Genomic DNA, 15,631 nt, shown 5'->3' on the forward strand with positions numbered 1-15,631 from the left:
GGCGGTCGGGCCCTATCCTACCTTCGGTCAGATGTTGATTCACACTCAGATGGGGTTAAAACTCCAGGAGGCTCCAGAAAGAGCCACTGGGAAAAGGTAAGCTGCTTATAAAGCACTGGAAATAGTTCCCACCTGCTCTCCGGAGACATCCCAATTTAAGGGGTATGAGGTGGAGTTCACACCAAGGTGTAAACTTAGGCTTGGAACCCCCGCCCAACAGAGCGCCGGGTAAGCCACAGGAGGAACAGGTGCGTTCTGAGGAAATTGTTACCTGAACCTGGAGGTAAAGGGATTCTCAGTGAAACAGTAGAGGATTTAGAAACGCGATGGCCTGCAGTAATATGGAATGTAGAAAACAATCCTACTGAGCTGCCCGACTTAGCTAAAGAGATTTCCAGATGGAATTGTGAAGGCGTTGCTTCACTTTTGTGGCTGTTCGTAGTAAAATGTGAGACGAGAGGTTGAAGTGAAGGGGAGAACAGTTCAATACAAATGAGCCAGAACTCAGAGGGCTTGAAGGACAAGCTGTTTATTATTCCCAGCTGCTCCAGATGAAAATCGATGCTGAAGATAAGAAATGACTTTCAGGCAAGAATTAAATGCAGAGCACTGTCAGAAAATGTGGTCTCAAGCTGAAGCCAGAGGCATGACTATAGAATCTGCAGTTGGCACTTCAAAGGGAATGAAGGCAGTATCTAAACAGAAAAGCCTGAGCATCTTAAGGACTTGCCCTGCACGCCCCGTCCACCATCCACAGTTCTTAAGGGCGTGATGCTACAACAGCTCACTTGGAAGCCGCAGTAAACAAGGTTTACACAGTAAACAAGGCTTATTTTCATGAGATTTGTGAATGTGGCTTTGTTTAATACAGAGGTGGCCAACTTTTTCTTCATTACACATGGTAAATATTTCCAGCTTTGTGGCCCGTACAGTTTCTGTTGAAGCTACTCCAGTCTGCTGTTGTAGCAGGAAAGCAGCCGCAGATAACGTGAAAAGAGACGTGTGGCCGTGTTCCAATAAAACTTTATACAAACAGGTAGCTGGCCAGATCTGTCCCACGGATCACAGCTTGCCAACTCCCAATGTAAAGGAGTGAAGTCCAACAATGTTCACGGAATCACAGGTTTTTAAAGAGCAGGGTGGTGCGACATGGACATCTTGAACTAAAGGGATAGAGGCCCTGGGAAAATGAAAAGAAAATGAAAATGAAGAGAGGGCCTGGAACCTTCCAGACTACGGGGAGGAGGTCAGCTTAGAAGACTGTCTTCAGCTGCAAGTAAGAGAAAATTTTTCTTAACAGGATGGATGATCCAGAGGGTGGAGCCAAGGGTCCAGGAGAAGAATTCCCAGGCAGCATGGCTGAGTCCTAATCAGGAAGCGTCTTGTGCCCACCGGAGTCTAGATGGGATGGTTCTCAGAGCCCAGCAAGCCAGTTTCCTGAGGAAAAGGGTCTTCTCAACACGCCTCTCGTTCCACGACTAGAGCATGGCTCTTGGGTTCTGTCAGGGGGCTGAGTTCATCTTCCTGTGAAATCCTAAAGCAATTGCCAAAATACACACATTAAAGTGTCAAGTTTCATAAAAGAATATGTGACAAACGAAGACAGACTGTCAGGCTCCGTGGCTTAGTTGGTTAAAGCGCCTGTCTAGTAAACAGGAGATCCTGGGTTCGAATCCCAGCGGGGCCTTTCCCTTTGAGGTTTTATAAAGTGAAATTGGCCAAGGCAAATACAGGCAATGGGTAAAAAATAAACAAAACAAAACTTGGTTTATACCTGATGGAAGCCTCAGACAAGTAGACTCCATGTCTGAGGCACTTTGTAGAAGAAAATGATTCACCATGAATTAGCAAAGCTATGCTATGTGCTAGATGTGAGCTATAATTTTCTAGTTTTAAACTTCAATAGCTACTCTCCACATTTCCTGAGAAGCCTGTGGTCTCCCTGAACAGTTTACTTTTAATGTAATTCACAAAGAAGGCAAGAAAAAGAGACAAAATGTGCGTATTGCATAAATTGAGAGCTGTGATACTCATCCCTCCTCATGTGATTGTGGATTCTAGGATGCCACAGAATATTTTGAAAAGTACAGTAACGTGATGGAATCTTGGAAGAGTAACAAGAATGACCGCTGATGAAACAAACCAAAACAGAACACAACACAACAGAACAAAGAAGCCTAACGAGAGAGCGGAGGCAAATGGGACCTGAAGTCCTTAGATTAAAATAAAAGGCTGGGAAAAAATCAAATCCTAGAATAAAATTTTAATGTTTTAGCTTATCTTTTCCATTTGATATTCCAGGACGTGTCTTAGTACAGTGTACAAAGGCACCCCTCCACCCCCAGGAGGGTGCACGACATTTGTTGTCAGGCAGAGAGTGGCATCGGTCTCAGCTTCTTGCTCCTCCCTGTAGGGACCAGAGAAATTGCATGATGGCTCCTTTTGTGAGCTTTTGGAAGAAGAACGTGTGATGTGATCTGTGGGCTCAGCGCAAAATGAAAACAAAGGGCTTTCTGTTGAAAAGTTAGTGAGAATTTCAAACCAGCAATAGCAGAGCATTATGTCAAGCGTGTAGTTTGCCAGCCACGCTGCTGGCCCCCTTTGGGAGTCCAATTTTTTGTCCAAAGACTGGATTTTAAAGGACACCTGAAAGCGGAACGCAGCCCAAGGTGATGGTCAATGATACCACGTACTTTTAGAAGACCTGGGAGCGGCAGGTACTGAGTGGAGAATGTTGCATCCGAGAAACCACCACACTATGAGAACAACTATGAAAACAAACTTGGTGAGAGGGTCTTCTCTCCACCTGAAATATTTTTCTGGCTTATGTTCTTTTCCCAAACAACTCCTTCTCCCAGGTCCCCTTCAATGTCACCTGGCGTGGTGACAGGGCACACAGAAGCAGACACCTGTCTTGGTGTGTCCCCATGACTCTAACTTGGGAGAGGAGGGGACAGGGATGTGCACTGGAGACCATTGATGAATGTGGATACAAGGCTGGGTCAGAAAGGGGGACAAGTGTCTGTGTGAAACATAGCATTGAATTGTTGGAGGAGAAAAGGATCAACCTCCCCCAAGGTAGGTGTGTTTCCACCTGGCTTTGGACCAGGGGCCTTTTGCACGCGAAGCAAATGTGATAACCACTACACTACAGAACCTCCACATATGAGACGGGCTGGTGGTAACCAACTAGGTTTCCTGCGTTCATCAGCATTGGCTCCTAAAAGTCTGGGATCTTCTCTCTACTCAGTCATTGTCGGAGTCAATGACGGAGTCATTGTCCACAACTGCATTTTAAACTTGATCCAAAACAAGCACCATGCTGAGGTTAGGAGGCATCCGACTCCCAGATATTTTTAAGTATTTAAATTCTTTGAGCCTTATGCTAAAACCAGGACCACTATCAGAATAATCTCGTTCTTCCCCACTCTCCACACGCTCCCAGGAGTGGCTCTCAATCTATTCCCTGTCTAGGTTGAAATTCAAAACTTCACTCCCTTTTGTGCAATTCTATACACAGTAACCATTTTCTTCACTAATACATGCGTTTATTATTTTTCAGTAGACTTTTTTAGAGCAGTTTCCAGTTCACAGCAAAACTGAGTAGAAGGTAGAGACATTGACTGAGAGTTCTGTCATGAAAGGGAGTTGGATTTTGTCAAATACTTTTTCTGCATCTATTGACCTGATCATGTGGTCTTTCTCAGCCTGTTGGTGTGATGGATTACATTAAATGATTTTAGATCTTGAACCAGCCTTGCACACCTGGAATAAATCTCACTTGGTCATGGTGTATAATTCTTTGTATATGTTGTAGGATTAAATTTCCTGTTATTTTGCTGCGGATTTTTGCATCTGTGTTCATAAAGGTGATGGTCTGTAGTTTTCTTTTCCTGCCATGTCTTCATTTGATACTGGTGTTAGGGTGATGCTGGCCTCGTTGAGTCAGTTTGGAAGTATTCCCTCTGCTTCTGTCTTGTGAAAGAGATTGTAGAGAATGGGTATAGTATCTTCCTTAGATCTTTGACAGAATTCACCGTGAACTTGTTGTCAGAAGTATTGCAAGTAGAAGTCATCCAAAGCTGCTGGAAAAGGATGGTGACATGAGGGGAAGTAGTTGTGGAAGGCTGGCGTGCCAGGCGTGACCCCGGCAGAGGCTGGATTCAGGACTGGTGCTCCTACTCCCACGCGGTGTTGGTGAAACAAGAGACGGGAATTGGCTCCCTACCTGCCCCCCACATCCGCTCACCGGACACGTGTTTACCCTGGTGTGTGAGCCCAGGTTGCAGAGGGAGAGACCTGGCTGCAGTGGGGGACCTTTAGTCTTCTCAGTAGGCGGTGTTTCTTGGGAGGTGTTGAGTGGGACTTCTCTCATGAAGAAAGATGGATGAATAGTTTCCAGCACATATGACCTTGACCAGACTGAGGGAAGTACTATATAGGCTGTCCTTCCACATGGCTAGTACAGTCCACCTGGGACCTGCCATTTGATGGCTGTGTTGACATGATCTCAGGCCTCTCGCAGATGAGAGAAGTGAGACAAGTGGTGGGGATCCGGCTCAAGGTGATCTGAGGTCCTCCGCCATTGGGTTTTCTGAGCAGTTGAGTTATAAAATCCTGGCCTAGGCCTGTTTTTAACAGAGACTATGATAAACTTTTTTCCTCCTTAGGCAAGACAGTTTTTCCCAATAATTGAGCTTCTGAAAAGCCAAACCACGGTAGTAGGACTAGGGTATTTTGTGTTACTATCAGGTTTGTGGGGACCTAATTTTCTAGTCTCTTATGCCCATTGTTTCCCCATGTTAGAAATTTCTCACCACATTTCCAGCTGGCCAGGGTGGCCTCGGCCAATCCTATGGCAAAGAGTAGAGCAAGAATCACAATAATAGTGAGAAACAAGGCCTGACAGTGCATCACAGTGAGGAACCGTAGGGAATAAGGACAGTCTTGTTTCACCAGACCATCGATTCCTCAGGCTTCTGCTGTGTGTAGATTAGTTGGCTCCCACAGTGACTAGTGCAGGGCTGCAGTCTCCGGAAGCCTCTGGAGTTGCAGATTGCTTCTTCCGTACGGTCAGCTTGCACGGCGCAGATGAGTCAGGAATGCACTCCTAGTTTGGAGATGCCGGCTTAACTCAGCTGTAGTGAATCTAGGGACCCACTTCGGCTACGTTTACTGCAGTAGGGGTGGAAAAATAACAGTGAACGGGCCCCTCCGGAAGGGTTTAGGGGTCAGACATTTCATTCCTTTATCTATATTGCATCTCCTGGTTTAAAGGGGTGAGTGTCTGTGGTCAGACTCACAGGTAATTGCTCCCTGACCCAGGGGTATAAGGTAGTTAGGATGGAGCTGTGGGCCTGCATCTGTTGCCTTATGGTTAGATTGCCTGTCTCATTTAGATTCCCCTTTATGCCCTTGATAATGGGGAGAGGGTACCCATAAGGGATTTTATAAAGGGAGACCCCCATCTGCTTCTTCAGCCTCCCACCTGCAGCTGCAGGCTGCCTCCCTGAAGGTCCCTTATCTCTCCTGCCTGATGTCGCCCCTTTCCCTAGTTATTTCTCTCCTGGATCAGGGCCTGTAACTGCTGTCGGGGAGCAGGGACAATGACCGTTCTGGCTTCCTCAGGCTGACAAGGGACGGTGTAGGGGTCCAGCCATTAGAGTCCACCCAAGGGTTAGTCGAGTGGCCCACAGTATGGTTTTCCAGAAAGGCTGGCAGGCATGAGGCGGCATAAACATTGTCAGACACACAGAGAAAAACACAAAGTGAAGGTTATACTGACCAAGAAGATGGCATCTTAAGATCATGTCTATAGTTTCCATACCTGTCAAATAATCTAGGAGAGACCCTGACTTCATAAACAACATATGTCAGAGAGCCTCTCATAACCCAAGAGAAGCAGGAGTAGTGAGTGATCAATGGTGGCTCTGTTTCCAAGAGTTTGGCCCTAACATAATTTAAAAAAGATTTTTTAAAGCATCTAATGCTTGTGAGGTGTTATTTAGAGTTTGTTGAATATAAGCAGACAGTTTGCTTGACTTTGAGGTGTAGAACTTTTCCAAGAGCCAGGAGTTCTACTGGAGAAAGAATCAAGGCAGCCATTTACCATTATTAATTTGTAAACTTTTAGGTAAGCCAAACCTGGGCATTATTTTATAAAACAGAACTTGTATTGCCTTTTGTGCCCTTTCTGTCTTGTAGGGGAGGCCTTTCCCCAGTTAGTAAAAGCATCAATCCACACCCACAGATGATAGAATTCCTCTGACCTTGGCCTCTGAGTGAGACCTAACTGTTAGTCTTTTCCTGGAGAGTCTCCAGTTGCTTGATGGTCTGGGAGAGCAGCCTTGTGGTTGGAAGGATTGTTTCTGAGACACACTTCACAGGTCGATACCACTTACAGAACTGTCCTTGACAATTTTTTTCCAGTAAACATCCTTCGGGTCATTTGATAAGTTTTGTCCCTCCCTAAATGAAAGGCCTGATGTCATGTTTTAATGATCTTTTAGCTCTGTGAGTTCGGTAATAGTAACAGCCCCGTTTGTAACCCCTCCAAGGGCTGGAGACCTGTCTGTGAGTCAGACCCTAGTTCATTTATTTATTTTTTGGGGTGGGGGCAGGGACTAGGTGGCCTTTAGTCTCCTTTAATGATTGATATAGCAGGCAAACTATTGTCCTGAACCATGGTATCTACATCCTTCAATATCCAGTAATTCCCCAAACGTACACAATTGTGTATTTGTTCTGGAGTTAGTAGTAGTATATAGTCTCTAATTTCGTTACAACGTCCCTTTCTGGCAAGAGAGTAAGGCTCTCCGGCATTATCAGGAAAGAATGAGAAAGAAGCTAGTCCCCCCCCCCCCCCGACATGGGCAGCGGGAGCCGGGCGCGGGGGGCACCTGCCGCCGGCACCACCCCGGTTGCCAGCCGAAGTGGCAGTGGCGGCGCGTGGGCAGGGCGGTCAGCCCGGCGGCTCCCCTCCCCTCCGACCCCCCCAGCAGGCGGCTGAGCCCGGAGCAGCTCCGGCTGGAGAGTAAGCAGCTCGGGGCGCTGCGCCACCTGCTTCGCAGAGGAGACGGTCTGGCAGCGGCCGAGTTGGGAGCAGGGGACCTGAGGGAGGTGAAGGACAGGCTGGCAGAGCGGCTGCTTCCGGGCATGATAAAAAGTAGGACCCAGACACCCCCCGCGGAGCAGAGTGGCGCAGCGGAAGCGTGCTGGGCCCATAACCCAGAGGTCGATGGATCGAAACCATCCTCTGCTAGGCTGTCTTTTTGACTGAGCAACCAGTGCGTTCGACTTAAGAGTATTCACCTCTGACACGGTACAGGATTTCTAGAAACGCGTGGGGTGCTCGTCCTTTCTCCCGCAAGTGGTTGCATGATTGCCTTGTTGCTCATTTCAAAGTAGAGGCAAATCTTACCTCTCGAAGAGGGAAAGGAGGGTGGCACGTTGCATGTTTGCTTCCAACGCGGGAGCGCATCGTCCCCCGGCAGCGCGCACCTGAGGCGGCACGTGGCTGTGTTTTCGTGCACGTTTTCTTCCACCCGAAAGAGAAACTCACTTACGTTTGCCGGCGGCCGGTGGTTACTGTAAACCTGCCTTTTCACCTGGGTGCTCTTTCTCTGCTTCTGTCACTGCTTCGTCTAGTCCTGTGCACGACTTGATGACAGTCATTTCAAGTCCATGGTAATGGGCGGCGGCGAATTCTTCTCTAAAGCAATCTTACGCGCCTGGCCTGGGAAGATATCTTCATAGGCTCTCCTTGTCCGCAGGCACACAAACTAGATTCATGAGAATGTTAGGAGAAAGACAAGAAGCAAAGAAGTTAGATGTGAAATGGCAGAACATCGGAATACATTAACATAAAACATTCCAAACGCACACCAAGTTCCATGGACAAACGAGGCAGAAAAGTAGTATCTTTCTGATGTACTTGCAGAAAACACTGAGAGAAAATTACTAATCAAAATACCTTCTAACGTGTGCCTAGATGGTGACGAGAGAATGTAGCCTCTTCTGAACGATGGGAGTCCACAGAGCCAGGCATCAAAAGGAAAAATATGAGTAACAATGTCCACACAGTAGACAGTTTTGTTCCCTCAGTTTAGAGGTGAAGCTGTTCCTGTTCCGCAAGACCAATCATCTTCCATTTGTTTTGCTTGTTTGACCCCTAAAGGCACTTTCAGTTCAAATGTCCAGACACGGGACACTGGTTGAATAAACTGTGTCATACAGACTCAAAGGAGAAGCGCTATGCAGCTACGAAAAAGACGCGAGAGACTTCCAGGAGATATTAAGGAGGGGAGGAGGGAACAGCACAGATGAGTATTACCCTATGCGACCAATTTTTTTTTTTTTTAAGAAAGACGGGAGTTAGGAAGACATACACATACAGTATTATGCACCGATAACCAGTGAAGCTCCTTATGTAAAATTGAGTGAAGAACTGGTAAGCCTTTACCTTTCAAAAGCTGCGTTTGCGAATGTTCTACATTTTCAGAAATTAATATTAAATCATTCCCTAGATCTTTCCATTAAAAGGGCTAGGACATCACAGAAGGTGTTCGTACGAAGCTCCCAGACATTGGTGTCTAGGACTTTTCCCTGCTGGGAGACAGCGGGCATCTCTGAGAACAGCTGACCTTAGGGCTGGGGCAGGGGACATGCCAGCGAGTCTGGAACGATTTGTTACGTCACAAAGTGAGGAAGCGCCTAAACACACGCTTGGCGGTTTGTTACAAGGACACAGAAAACAGCATGAAGGGGCTCCCCCTGCCCCAGCTACACATGGGTTAATTTGACACCAATGTAGTGAAGGGCAATAATGAAGCATAAACCGTGGGGAAGGAGGAGATTCCATGAATTCACATTGATGATAGATATTTATTAATGGAGAAAAGGGAAGACTCTTAAAAATGCTACATTACTGGAATCTCCAGCCCCTCCCTTTATCTTCTGATTCCCCTGTACCTGGAGATTTCAAATAACCTAAAGGGAAGAGTGCTCTAAGGGAATCAAAATGTATTAAAAGAAAATCTAATCAGAAAATTTTTAGCATTGTCAGAAGTATATAGAGAAGGAAATAGATAAATTTAAAAATGGATACAAGGCAATTAACATACAACAAAGCTAACATTTCCATTCAGCAAGTGAAGGTGATTTTAAAACAAATTGTGATGGCATAAGTAACTTGACCTATGGAAGAAAACAAAGATGGACATTTACACTCAATTATGTTAAAAATCAAGTTCTGGATAGACTCGTGATTTAGATACAAAATATAAATTAATAAAACAGGTGGTTGCAATTAATAAGATAATTCAGAAAAAAATTTACTTGGAAACTAATACATATTTAGAGCAACGAAGGCTTAAAACAATACTCTTAAATAAAAGTTTACAAAAACATAATAAAACACCTTAACTCAAATATATACAAATAGAAGGAAAAAATCCACCTGAAAATTAGAAATGAACCATTCTGAGATGATGTAAGGGGGCTGCTTCGGTCAATCACTTCATTGTTTGAACCAAGAACAATGTCTTCGAGCAATTTTAATTCTTTACGGTCGTAATGAACTGCCACAGTATTTTTGTGCTCTCAAACATTGTTTCCTAGCAGTCTTCTAAAATGTTTCCTCATAAATTTAAATCACTCCAAAGAATGTAACTTCTAGCATATGGTAACATTTGGATAGTAAGAAAGAATCCAATCAGTGATTGAATCTTGTTCACTGGAAACTAAAAGCTCTAACAATCTGACATGAACTAGGGTTCTCTAAAAATATACATGGTGAAATAAGTAAGACAGAGAAAGACAAATGCCTTATGATCTCATTTATATGTGCAATCTAAAATAAACCTGAAACTAATAGAATGTTATATATTATTTATACCTTAATTTAAAAAATACAGCATGCTTTTAAAGTGTTGAAAAAAGCGTTCATGAATTCTTCTTTCTCTTTTAAAAATATTTCTGTTCTATATCTGTCACAGAATTTTATCCCAATATTTGCATTTTTATGCTTAAAGGCTGTGATTAATTACCCCATTATACTAGTCCAAAACAAAAATATATAAAATTGAGATATGATTTTTAGTTATTTCAAGTGTTTGTGAGTCTCTCTACTTTAAATGTTCTTCTTGTTTGAGTAGTCATTGAATGTAATAGCAATCAAACAGTAAATACATAATTTTTCATAGGTACAAGATATGAAAAATAAAATTATACTGGAACTTAATGAAGGGACGGGACTCCCCACCTCCCGTTTAAGTTATGTGTCTGCAGATTAAATGAAATAGGATGGAACGGAATAGAAACGGTTTGGAAAAGATAGTGAATTGGTAGTTTACAGAAAGGTGGGAATCAAATTAAAAACACGAAGGTAAGGTCCCACCGAGATTTGAACTCGGATCGCTGGATTCAGAGTCCAGAGTGCTGACCATTACACCATGGGGCCCGACCGCAGCCACCTCTCCCTAATTGGTTAATAGACTAGTTCTTGCCCAAGCCCCGCGCAAGTCCCCTGACGTGTAAGCGTAGATGGCTCTTCCTCCTCCGGGATGGAGTCGGGGATGGTCGTCACCTGTGCACACCTCCTACCCAGAGTCTTACTGGAAAACACCGGCTTCCAAACGTCAGGAACCTCCCTCCCCCCCCCCCCCCCCCCCCCCCCCCGCCAGGCCTTTACCTCCGCATTTCCCCCAGGCAGGTCCGGAACGGGGTGCCCCGAGCCCCTGAATAGGAGCACAGGTGAGGTCGCGACGCGGGCCGAGGCGCCACCGAGGCTCAGGCTTTGTGACAGGTGTCTGCATTGTTACGTCACGTGAGGCTCACACCCGCCCTGGGACATGGGGACACGGTCGCCGCTTTACCCGGGAGACACCCGAGTCCGAGCCCTGCGGTCCTTCGCTCCGCTTGGTCGTCGGAAGGAGACACTTCCGCGGGCCCTGCACCTGCGCGGGGTACCGGGGCCGGGGTGGGGGGTGGGGGGCCGAGGAGGGTCCCTGCGGCCCTGGGGCAACTGTGTGTGTGCGGGGGGGGTGGGGGGGGCAGACCGGGGCTGGGGCGGGAGGAGGTTCCCTGGGGCACCTATGTGTGTGCGGGGGGGGGGGTGAGGGGGGCAGACCGGGGCCGGGGCGGAGGAGGGTCCCTGGGCACCTGTGTGTGTGCGGGGGGAGGGGGGGTGAGGGGGTCAGACCGGGGCCGGGGCGGAGGAGGGTCCCTGCGGCCCCAGGACCCCTCGGGAGCGCTGACGCAAAGCGGGCGCAGGAGGCCCGGGAACACACGTGGCTCAGGGAATGCGGGTCTTGGGGCGCGTCCGGGACAGACCCGAGTAGCGTCGGGACGTGGCACCTGCGGCAGCGACGCCGGGGCCTCCCGCGCGCAGCGGTACTTTCGTCGGGGGCGTGCGCGCGTTCCGGGTGCCTTCCCGGGATCCGGAGCCTGTGGGTGCGGGGCCGCCAGGCCGGGCTGCACCCCCCCGGATTAAAGGATTCGGAGCCTGTGGGTGGGGGGCCGCCGGACCAGGCTGCCTCCTGGAACCACGGATTCGGTGAAGAAGCTCTGCGAGGACGGCGCGCCCCCTGGTGGACACATATGTCGAAGCTCAACAAAGCGCCGCGCAACCAGACAGGCCGCATCACCCCAACCCGGGGACGACCGAACCCCACAACACGCCACTCTCCTTGTAAATGCCGGGGTTTTGCGGGTCCCCTTGCAGAGCGAGTTTTGCAGGCTGGCTCTTTCTGGAAAGCTGGGCTGGGAATTTTCCTCAGGCCGAGAACCGGTGCAGCTCGCAGTTCGCACAGAGTGGGTAGGAACTCCTCGGGACAGAGGGTGCAAACCCTCCGAGGGCCATTCAGCTGCCAAGACCCGGCGCCGAGGAGGAGAAGGTCCCCCCCAAGGAGACCCTTAACCCTGCGCTGGGAAAGCCCCGCACGTTGCTCACTCCTCGACGAAGCGAGCCAGAGATGAACGCACTAGTTCAGTCACATGTTCCGACGCCAAAGGGAAAAGGAATCCCAATGGCCTGGACCCGGGGGTGGGGGGGGGTCGAGGGAGGGCCCCTGACTTGAGCAGCAGCGGCCCCCCGTTTAGCAGACAGCACGTCTGGGGGGTGCCTCCGCCCGCAGGCGAGCTGGCTGGGGGCCCGGGGGGCCTGAGCGGGGGCCCGGCGAGGGCACAGTCCGGGAGCCCGTGTCCCCTTCCTGGGCCGTCGGAGAGGAGACCCGAGCACCCACCGCCCAAGTCCCTGCTTCGGGTGCCGCACTCCGAAATCTTCAGACGCACGGCTGGTGCGCTCCGGGGGAGGCCTCGGGCGCGCGGGCTCCTCGCGGCCGGTAGGGATCGAAGCTGGGCAGCTGCGCGCTTCAGGGGGACCCGGCAGGAGTGCGGTGAAAGGGGCCTTTCTTCCCTGAAGTGACTTCTTGCCTAAAACATGCAAAAGGCGGTGGTCCGACGCCTCTCCTCCTCCCTTTAGCCACCGAGCGGCCTCATTAAGACCAGAGTTGTGGACATTCATCTCCAGGGAGGCTTCTGCTGCAGTCTGGGGCAAATCTTGTTCTTAGCGGGTGTAGACGTGGGGTCATGGGAGGAAACGGAGTGAGCAGGAAGCAGGCGAGGACAGGACCCGTCCCTGGGTCTGGGACGATGAAGTCCCATCGCATGGAAAGGGGACACGCTCGGCCAGTCCCGGGGCCCGGCCGAGCCCGGGGCCTGCGGACCCAGACCCCACAGGTGAGCCGGCGTCCGGCCTGGCCCCTCCCCCGGGGGACTTGCCGCCTCGGCCCGCAGGGAGGGGTGCTTACACGCGGGACCGACACCGGAGGCGGCATGAGAAGGGGACGTTGGGGTGTTGAGGAAACACGGACGCCGGTCGAAGGGAGCCCGCGATGGCTCCAGGGAGAAGGGCCGCAAGCCTTAGTGGATTTTTGGAGAACATGCGGGCAGAGGGGAGGGCAAGGACAGTCAGCAGGTAGAAAACGAGGAGAGAGGGGGAAGGATGGAGATAACAGAAACAATTTCACCCCGGCTGGCGCCTGGAGCTGACGTGGGGCCCTGCGAGCGGCGGCAGGTGCGGGCAGGTTAGGGCCCCCGTCGGAGCTGCGGAGAGGAGGGGACAGACGTCCGTGTAGCACGACTCGCGAGCAAGCCGGTCTAAGAAGGAACCCGGCCCCTGTGCGGCTCGGAGGGGCTGCGGGGCCGCCAGGGCTGGGGCCGCGGGGGGCGCACCGCGCGCTCTGCACCTCGGCTTGCGGGGAGCGCCGGGCGGGGAGGCCCGGCGCCGGGGAGGCGCGCGCCCAGGGCGGGTGTCCATCGCTTCTCAGCTCAGATCCCGGTTCCAGGCCTACAGCCACCTGGCCACTCCTCGTGAGACGGAAGTCCTGTGCGCACACCAGCCCCTTTGTGGGAATCAAGCCAAGGGCACATGTCGGAGACGCGAGTCTCCGCCCCGCCACCCCACACCTCCAAACCCGGATCTGGGCGCAGTTTACAGGATTGGCGACTGCTTCTTGCTGTGCGAGTTTCTGCACGTGGTCTCGCTGGCGCAGGCGAACTCACGCTTCCGATAATATTACTGCTCGTGAGGGCTTCGTATGGAAGCTGTGCAGATCCCAGGAAGAAAAACGGGGAGGAAAAAAAAAAAGAAAACAAAAAGAAATGGCAAAAAGGCTAGGAAGGTCCCACCGAGATTTGAACTCGGATCGCTGGATTCAAAGTCCAGAGTGCTAACCATTACACCATGGGGCCGGCGGGTGCCTTTGCTTAACAGGTATCTCATGTGATAAATATTCATCACCGATCCAGCTCCTAATCCCCAGATTTTAATTTTTTCCCCTTCCCTTCCCCCAATAAAAGTGCACCGCCCCCTGCAGGCGTATGTTGGAAGCATGAGTGTTTCAGTTGTCTCCGTGGCTGGGGTCACAAATGGCTTTTACAGGTCAGGACCGGAGAGGCTGAAGTCCTGACCTACTCAGGACAGTCTTCTACAAAGAATAGTCCTTAGGACTGCACGGCTTTGGTAAAACCACCTTCTATGTTCTTCATCCGGTTTTCAGGGGCCTTTTCTAACTGAAATTCCTGCACCCACCTTTGCACCCGTCTGTCTGTAGTGAATCATCTCACAGACATCTGGCAGGGCGTGTTGGATTTTGTTAGCATTTTGACTTAGGAAGTCAGTTTATTCTGACGTGGGAAGTCAGTTTCTGGTGGGGGGTGTTGGGAGACTCCCTTGGAATCCTGTTACGACCTGAGAATTCTGACCACTTCCAGGCCAGGATACTGCTAAGAAGCCCATACCACATATTAGTGGTCTGGCCCACAGTGTCAGTAACAGGCATGTGGGTAAAGATGCCTTCGGATGATTGTCGCCCTCGGCAGCTGCCCCGAGAATCATCCCACATTGGTGAACTTCCATCTGAGGCCCCAGGTGTCTTCAGGCACATCCTGACCACGGAATCCACGGATGCAACATGTTTTTGTTTTTGTTTTTGTTTTGTTTTGGTGGCACTAGAATTTGGGCTGGCTTTCTATGCTGTAACAGTAACCAGAAAAACTTCTAGAAACGGGGATTCTCCCTGCCCACTCCTTCAGTATTGCCCAGTAGGACGGTCCTCAATTTCCTGTCACATAAGTAATATGTTAATGAGCATCAGCGTTCATGTCCCCTTAGGGGCCTATTTATGAACTGGTGATAGGCCCCCAAACATGGTGACTATTGACCACACTGTTGGCCACAGAGTCTGCAAGAGTGGGATGAAATTTGAGAAGTCAAAAATGTGAAGTAGATGATTCAGGGCAAGAATCCCCCCCAAAGACACCGTCTAAGGGCTGTGTATTGTTATTCTATGAAGCGCCAAAAAGACATTTGTGGGTCATTCACCCAGGGTCAGTCCAGATTCTGCCTTGGTGCTGGGGGTGGGGCGGAGAACAGGATTCCTCTGTTAGAAGCCACCTCTTTAGGGATCTGTTTACAAGAATATCCTTCACCGCCTTGGGTCTACACCCTCGTGCAGGTGAGGCCGTCCCCCCTGATTCTGCAGTGCTCATTTTCAGCAGCTGCCCAGAGAACCTTCGGGTGTGCGAGGCTCTGCAGGAATTAAGATGCACGACGAGACAGAGGCAGACGTGTGATGCTCAAAACCTCTCCCCTCCATGGCTCCCTTTGCTGCACCTGCACCAGCCTCTCTGGCTGTGCCAGAGCGTGCCAAGCAGGGAGCTGACTTGGGCACTTTACACCCGTCCCTTCCTCCTCGAGTAGCTACTCCTAGATGGTGGTTCTCTCTCCACTTGATGTCCGTGATGCCCCACTGTCCCTGCCCGCCTTCACATTGTGACTCCAGGGGCACCTGGGTGGCTCAGTCAGAGGTGGAGCGTTCAACCCTGACTGAGGTCATGATCTCGCGGTGTGTGGGGTAGGGCTCTCTGCTGTCGGTACTGTTAGCCTCAGATCCTCTGACTCCCTCTCTCTCTGCCCCTCCCCTGCTCACTCTCAGTCTCTCAAAAGTAGACAAACATTAAACATTTTTTGAAAAAAAAAGTTGTGACCCCCAACTCTCTAGCCACTGCCTTGCTTTATTTTATACAAACTACTTAGCAAGGAGCTGACATAGAATAGATTTAATTAATC

The 15,631-nt window shown here is 50.0% G+C and overlaps 1 long non-coding RNA gene and 4 other non-coding genes across 5 annotated transcripts; 2 read left to right on the forward strand and 3 right to left on the reverse strand.

Moving 5' to 3' along the window:
* Nucleotides 1-513: 513 nt before the first annotated feature.
* LOC120225305 lies at nt 514-10,625 on the reverse strand. The gene is made up of 3 exons (XR_005526784.1): nt 10,531-10,625; nt 7,421-7,781; nt 514-1,534 (listed from the first exon to the last, which is right to left on the reverse strand). It is a non-coding gene; the product is annotated as an uncharacterized LOC120225305 (long non-coding RNA).
* On the forward strand, nt 1,614-1,687 carry TRNAT-AGU. Its single transcript has one exon. It is a non-coding gene; the product is annotated as a tRNA-Thr (tRNA).
* Nucleotides 7,190-7,261, forward strand: TRNAM-CAU. Its single transcript has one exon. It is a non-coding gene; the product is annotated as a tRNA-Met (tRNA).
* Nucleotides 10,388-10,459, reverse strand: TRNAQ-CUG. The gene has a single exon. It is a non-coding gene; the product is annotated as a tRNA-Gln (tRNA).
* A 3,055-nt stretch (nt 10,626-13,680) lies between the features above and the next one.
* Nucleotides 13,681-13,752, reverse strand: TRNAQ-UUG. Its single transcript has one exon. It is a non-coding gene; the product is annotated as a tRNA-Gln (tRNA).
* Between the last annotated feature and the right edge of the window lie 1,879 nt (nt 13,753-15,631).

Source organism: Hyaena hyaena, unplaced genomic scaffold (assembly GCF_003009895.1).
Source record: "Hyaena hyaena isolate Hyena2069 unplaced genomic scaffold, ASM300989v1 scaffold_1367, whole genome shotgun sequence".
Classification (NCBI taxonomy): Eukaryota; Metazoa; Chordata; class Mammalia; order Carnivora; family Hyaenidae; genus Hyaena; species Hyaena hyaena.